This window comes from Pteropus vampyrus, unplaced genomic scaffold, assembly GCF_000151845.1.
Source record: "Pteropus vampyrus isolate Shadow unplaced genomic scaffold, Pvam_2.0 Scaffold955, whole genome shotgun sequence".
NCBI classification, from domain to species: domain Eukaryota; kingdom Metazoa; phylum Chordata; class Mammalia; order Chiroptera; family Pteropodidae; genus Pteropus; species Pteropus vampyrus.
The window spans coordinates 23,004-30,481 of NW_011889736.1; positions in this window are offsets into that span (position 1 = coordinate 23,004).

Sequence of the window (7,478 nt, forward strand, 5' to 3'; positions counted from 1 at the left end):
GACAGACGGCATTGCAGCCCCTACACCAGGGATTGGACCAGACATGAGAAGAACACGATCCTGACTCCGGCCGCTTCCATGCGACACAGCGCAGTGCTGACCGTCACCATCGCCCTGTGCGCTCCGTGTCACATCCACCTGCGTCTGACATACACCTCCAATGAGCTTTCTTCTGTCCTTTGAACATCACACACCTTTTCAAACGCACTGAAACGCACGCCAGACGGAAAGGGTGGGCGGCGTGTGCATGAAAACGCACGTTCTCGAAACCTCACAGCTTCTCGCGTGCAGATGTGACGCACGCAGGGGACCGTACAGGTGAGACGTAAAGTCGCTCGTGCCTCTGATCGTCCGCTAACTCATTGGAGTGCGGAGGTCGCATCGACTGAGCACGTTCCGTGCTGCGACGTGTGGGAAGCAGACGTCGGAACGAGAGAAGCGACGGAGCTCCCGCTTATCAAGGACGACGGACGATGGCCGTGCCGGCGATGCAGGTGGCGGCTGCGTGAAGCCACGCACGGGTCTAAGAGTCAGGACACAGCTGCTTCCCGAAGACAGTATGTTTTTCCTGCTTCTCCCTCAGTTCCGGTGATGACGACGGAGCAGAGGCCGGCGGGGCCTTCTCGGAAGCCGGGGATGTGCTGAGGGCGCCCCGTGCTCTCACGCCGGCTCTGGCCATCTCGGGCAGGATTTTGGGGACAGGAACCGGAGGCAGAAAATACCCGGCGCTGCCATTTCAATCGCGTAAATATGACGCGCGGCCGGCGCGGTCCCCCGTGACGCACCCGGGGCACCGGGCCCTGCTTCCCCGAGCCGAGAGTTGCCACCGTGCCTGCGACTACGACTGAAAAATCTGCGCTTTGCCATCAGGTCGCCTGGCGTCTAAGGCCCCGTGGAGACAGCTCCCCCGTGAAAGCCGGACGGGAAGAGCTGGATCGAGCGCCCCGCGACCTCACCCCAGTCGGGCGTCCCTGCGGTCCGCCCCCAGGCTGTACCGCACGGGTGGTGGCATGTGGAGTTGAGAACGCCACTGGCGGTAATTATCAATACGACACACGGTCATCTGACTTGCGTGAGAGCACGCGGTGCACGGGGGACGGGTGGTGGCGTTTCTACTGTGTGGCTGCCTGGCCACATCTGCAGCTAAGCCCCTTTCCCTTTCTCTCTGGGACATTCGCCTCCAGACTGCGAGGAGTCGGCACAGCTGGCAATCGTGGGGTTCCATCCCTCCACTGGGGACACCGCCAGACAACCCGCAATGTCCCTTCCTGAGTCACTGAACACCGCGGTGACTCGAGCCCAGCCCACCCTCCTGGACTTCCAGAGAGAGGAGAGAAAGGTCCACGTTTCACTAAGATCGCCAAGCAGCTAAATGAACTTCGGGCTTCGAATGGCCCTCTGTGCCGCCCACAGAGAGAATCAAGCGGCTGCGGGATTAAGCGAAGCCAAGAAACCGGTGGCCGTGATGAGCAAGCACGAAGCCAGACCCCTCCGGGTCCCGGCTCACGGGTCCCACCGAGATGGGGGTGACGCCCACCGTGGCCACACGAGCATATGGCTTCCCGAGCTCTGCGTTAGGGTACCACTCTGCAGAACTGTCACTTGTCACAGGGATCTGAGCAAGACAATTACGAGGAAGAGCAAAAAAGAGCTAATAGTATCTCAAGATTAAGAATGATAACATTTCCAGAATGTTTCTGGAACAATTCTTATTCTGAACAGAACGCTGTCAGTGGGGAGGGATGCAGAGCGGTGGAAAGGTGGCTCTACCAAGCAAGAGGTGACAACTGAGCTCTGATACTTAATTAACTGTTGGTCACACGGTGTCGAGCGCTGCTAAACAGGATGCGGTAAGGAAATGAATTCAATCATTGGACTTTGTGTCATTTAATGTACCTGTACGGATGCCATAAATGACTGTGCGAGTGTAATAAGCAACCACGGGATTAAAATTTCAGCTTGTGCCAACGACGTGGAGCCGGCCTGTGGGCAGCACCAAGGCGTAACGGTTAAGCACACAGTTCCGCGGTTCTGACCCATCCGGCCTCAAACCCTGTCCCAACCAGTTCTGCGAGGCCCCGGACCTTGTGGCAGGTCCTGGTGTCTGCTCCAAGCCCATCCAGCCAGCTTGACCTCTGCACAGCCGGTCACTACACCAAGGGCAGTGTGAGCACCCTTGCGACTTAGACGCACATGTATACTACAAATGCCTGTCAAATTTGTAACGTCCTCATACATACCCCACGGAGTGATTAGAAGTTTTTAAATATGAGGTTTACAAACATCTTAGCACAGAATGTACTCGTGTTAAATGTGCAGTCAATATAGCAAGACATTTGTTATAGCCGTTGTCTTACTGCATAAAGAAAGATATGCTATTTTCTTCTTTTAAACAAGGAAGACTCTGTTAAGTTAATCTCATAAGAAAAGTTTGTTTCACCATGTAATTTAAAGGTATGTGAGACACTGATCAAAACAGACATGAACGGTATCTTCTAAACGAATGGAACGGAAGAAACACAAGTTATATTAAAAAAAGATTAAAGTCAAATGAAACTGCACATTCGTTAAGAAAAAGATTTTTAAAAATAAAGAAAAAATTATAAAATGGCAAAGACAAAAACACTGCCTGTTATATAAATAAGACTAAAAGGGTTCTATTACTTTAAAAAGTCACATTAAATTAAAAAAAAACATGTAATGCAGTAAAATGTTTTACAAAAAAGGGCACGTCCAAGACTAATAAGAGATTTCAAAGAAAAATAAGACAGTTGCTCGTGATCAAGTCCGATCCATAAAAAGACAGAATTGATCCCATCTGAAGGTGAATATAGCATCCAATTTTAGGCAGAATCCGTAAGACTTAAGAATATCTACAGAGAAAGTTTAAAGGACCTTACTCAGGATTTGAGCAGTCACGGCAATGAAGACCCGAAGGACAGCTCACTACGTCTGTGGCTGGCTCCGGCTCTACCACTTCGCTCCCTGCTTCAGATCTCCCTGTCTACACACTTCTCCTAATTCCTTCCTGCACCATTTGGGGTTAATTAAGTATGTTGTATTATTACATTGTAATCCTGCAATTAGTTTTTTAGCTATTGCTCTCTGCATTTTTAGTGACTGTCATATGATTAAGCATGCACTTTTAAATTATCAGAGTCCACTCGGTTAATATAGTAGAACTTAATGTAAAATATAAGAACCAGGCACCACTAGTGACATTTATCACTGTCCCGTCCTGTGCAGTCTTTGTTATAATACAGATTGAAATTGCACATTATAATGCCCACATCCCAGTATTATAATTTTAGGTTTCAAAAATGATACAGCTTTCAATAAAGCCAATAACATGACAATAATTATGTAAGGTGCCAGGTGGGGACTAGACTAGAAGGGGGACCACTTCACGCATTAATGTCTTCCCACTGAGCCGTGTACCTGAAACTAATACGAAATATTGAATGTCAACTATAATTGAACAATTTTAAAAAGTGGGGTGAAAGGTGAAGGAGAATAAGAGGTTCAAATTTCCAGGGATAAACAAATAGGTCACAGGGATGTGGTGGACGGCATAGGAAATGTAGTCAATAATACTGCGATAGAGTCATGTGGTGTTAGATGGTTGCTGGACCTATCATGGTGGTCACGGCTGTGGTTGTATAGATGTTGAATAACTATGGTGTACACTGGAAACGAATGTAATATTTTGTTAGATCTTAATAAAAATCTTTATAAAATACGGCTTTCACACACTGAAAGATTAAAAACACCTTTTATATTAACCAACATATCTCCTAAATTATTTTTTCTGCCCACACGGCCTCTTTTTACTTCCAAGAATCAATTGAAACATATCCTTAAATGACTCAGATGTGGTATTAATATGTATGGACTATAAAGAACCCCTTAAAATATGTTCAAAATGATTTAAGGAAAAGAAATTTTCCTTAAATAAGGATATATGCAAAGAAATGAAAATTATAAAAATGAACCAACTGAAAATTCTAAAACTAAGAAAGACAAGAAGTGAAGCGAAAATTTTGAAGTAAAATCGGGATGAGCAGAAGAAATAGTCTGTGAACCAAAGACCCGCTCAATAGAGATCACCGCATTGGAAAATCAAACAAAAAAGATTTTTAAAAAATCTTTAGAGCATCACTAATCTATGTAAAAGTATAAATCACTCCAACATAGGTGCAGCTCATCACAATGAGCAGGGGGAGAGTAAAGAGAAAAACACTGGAATAAGTGAGGACTGAAAATATCCCAAATTGCATCAAGAGCATCAGTCTACGTATCGAGAAAGTTCAGTGAACACCAAACGAGATAAATACAAAGAAAACCATATGTACATGCAAAAATGCAGAGAAAACCTTGAAAGCAGACAGGGAAGAAGGCACATGAAATGCACATACATGACGACACGAGAGACGGCTGAATTCTCACCAAAAACCCTATGAAATAGTAAGGTAGTGACAGAAGAAAAAATGTCAACTCATGGTTTCACACTCACGAATGAAGGCGAAGTGCATCTTCAGACCCATGAGGGGTGAGAGCAGTTGTTGCCCCCACTGCAGGACGCAGAAGGAAGGTGAAGAGCGAAAGACAGAACCAGGAAAGAACCAAGGCAGAAATGGCGACTACACGAGATAAAACACCCTCTCTATTCAGGAAATACTGACTGTAGGAAAGGAAAACTGTAATAGATTTTATGCCCTATGTAGATAAAAACGTGACAAAAGAGTAGGACAACGGAGTTCTCAGTGTTAACTATTTTGCTGCAAGTTTTTTACACTTACATGAAGCCCACGATATTAACTCTAAGACTGTCATAATTAAAGGTACACAGTATACTCCCACGGGGACCCCTAGGCAAACAGACATAGAAGTACAGCTAAAATGTAAACAGAGAAGTTGACATAAAATACTAAAATATATTCAACTAATTCAAGACTTTACAAGCTATTCAATTTTTGCAAAATGAATGCAGCAAAGCAAGGATAACGGAACTAAAAAGGAAAAATAGCTAAATAGTAGGTGTAAGTCCAATTATGTTAATAAGCAAACTTAATGTAAATGGACGAAAAGTCCCTAAAAGATTTAAAATGCATTGATGGTTAATTAAACTGGATAAAAATGCTGTCTACAGAGAAACATTATAAATACAATGACAGGTTGAAAGTAATAAGATGAAAAAAGATTTATCGGAGAAACAATAAGCTAGGAAAGTGGGTATCATTATTCCAATACCGAAGTAGACGTCAAGACAACAAATATATCTACGGCGAAGGGAGACTATCAAATTAGGAAAAGAGAAAAGTCAAGAATCATGAGAGTCATAAAAGTATAAAAAATTGAAGATCTTCACACTTCCCAACTAATAGGGGAGACCAAGCAGTTATTTTAAGTGGAATAGTTAATTACTAAATATTTGAGGCTTTTCCTCATTTCTTATTACTGAATTACTTTTAATCTTCTTCTGGTAAAAGAAATTGCTCTGCAATATTTTGACTTTTTCATGCTCACTGAGGCTTGTGTTATGCTCTAGGCATTTGGTCTATCTACTTGAGTTATTTTTAATGCACATGTATTATTCCTTAAATAAAAATTTAAAGTAACATGAAATGTTTTAACTATCATTGACAACACTGTGTTATACACAATTTCTTAAGATGACAGATCTCATGTGTTCTTACCAAAATAGAATACATCAAAATAAATTGCCAAGGAAATGAGAAAACATTTGAATTAAATGATATTTAAAACACATCAAAATTTGTGGGATCTATTAATTCTGTTTTTATAGCCCTAAATATTTATATTATAATAGAAGAAAGATCCACAAGGAATGAGTCAGATTTCAGCCTTTAAGGAGCTACCACAGAAAAGCACATCAAATCAAGGTAAGAAGATGACATGTAGATAAGTTCGGAAATCAATAACATAGAAAACAGATTGACAATTTAGAATATTAGCAAAAGTTGGCTCTTTTAAACAACAAACGGGGATGGGGGGGCTGGAGGCTGGAAAGAGTGATCCAGGGGAATATTATACTACCTACATCGAGAATGTGAAAAGTGACATCTCCACGTATCTTACAGGTGTTTTAAGGTTGATAAAGCAATATTATGAACAACCTCACACCACTGAGTTTGACAAACCTAATGAAAAATACACAACCTACTAAAGCTGATATTAGATGAAACAGAAACACCAAATAATCCTATGTTATTCAATAACTTGAAATTGTTACTAAAAAAAACAAAAATCGTAAAGGAAACTCCAAGCTCAGATCAGGTCACTAATGAATTCTACCAGTCAGGCATTCAAGGAGGAAATACTAGCAAAATATATTTTATAGAGTCCAATGCCGAATTTGACACAAAAGAGAAAATCACAGCCTTAGCAAAGCAATTAGTTACCTAGAAGAAACACCCCTAAGACTGGCAGCTGATTTCTCAAAAGAAACCATGCAGGACAGAAGGCCTCGGCACAAAATATTCAACACGATGAAAACCCAGGATCTAGAACCAAGAATACTTTCTCCAGCAAAGCCATCATTTCGAGTGGGTGGACAAATAAAGAGCTTCCCAGACCAAACTAAGCTAAAGGAATTTATCAAGACCAAGATGGTATTACAGGAAATGTTGAAAGGGCTTCTTTCAGAAGGAAAAACATGTATCAAACACGGAAATAAAGAATGGTAATAACCACACTTCTATCAACAAGTCCCTCAAATGGAAGATAATTAAGGGCTCCAAGAGAGAGCGCGGCCGAATGGATAAGAAAACAAGACCCTACACACGCCGCCCGCAAGAGACTCGCGTCAGACTCAAAGGCGGACAGACTGAAAGTAAAGGGTGCAAAAATACATTGCCTTTATGAACCCAGTATCGAGCTGAATGAATCAAGACCAGGATCGCAGGATCTCATGTACATGTGGAATCTTAAGAGCAAAATAAACAACAACAAAAGTGGAAATAAACTCATACATACTGAGAATATCTTGAGGGCTACTAGATGGGAGGGGGTTGGGGGGATGAGGGAAAGGGAGGTACAAACGGACAGTTGCAGAATGGACACGGAGATGCAGAGCGCAGCTCGGGGAAGATGGCTACGAACGCTGTAACAAACACGTAAGGGGGAAGAGGGGTGTTAGATTTAGGGGGGCGATCGCTTCGCGAGTTATGTGGACTCATCACTATGCTGTACAACTGAAACTGGTACATCAGTGTGTGCCAGCTATAATTGAAAAAAAAAACATTGAATTGTACAATGTAAATATGAGCAACTGATCGCCTATTATTTTTCAATAAAGTGGGGGCGGGAAACTCACAGCCTTTAAGAACACTGATGAAAAATCCTTAAGTAACTAGTAGGAAATGAAAATAGAAACATGTACATATATAGGATAATAGTGACTCAGTAGAATTTATACCAGGAATGCAATGTTGGATTAACACTCAAAAATGGATCGA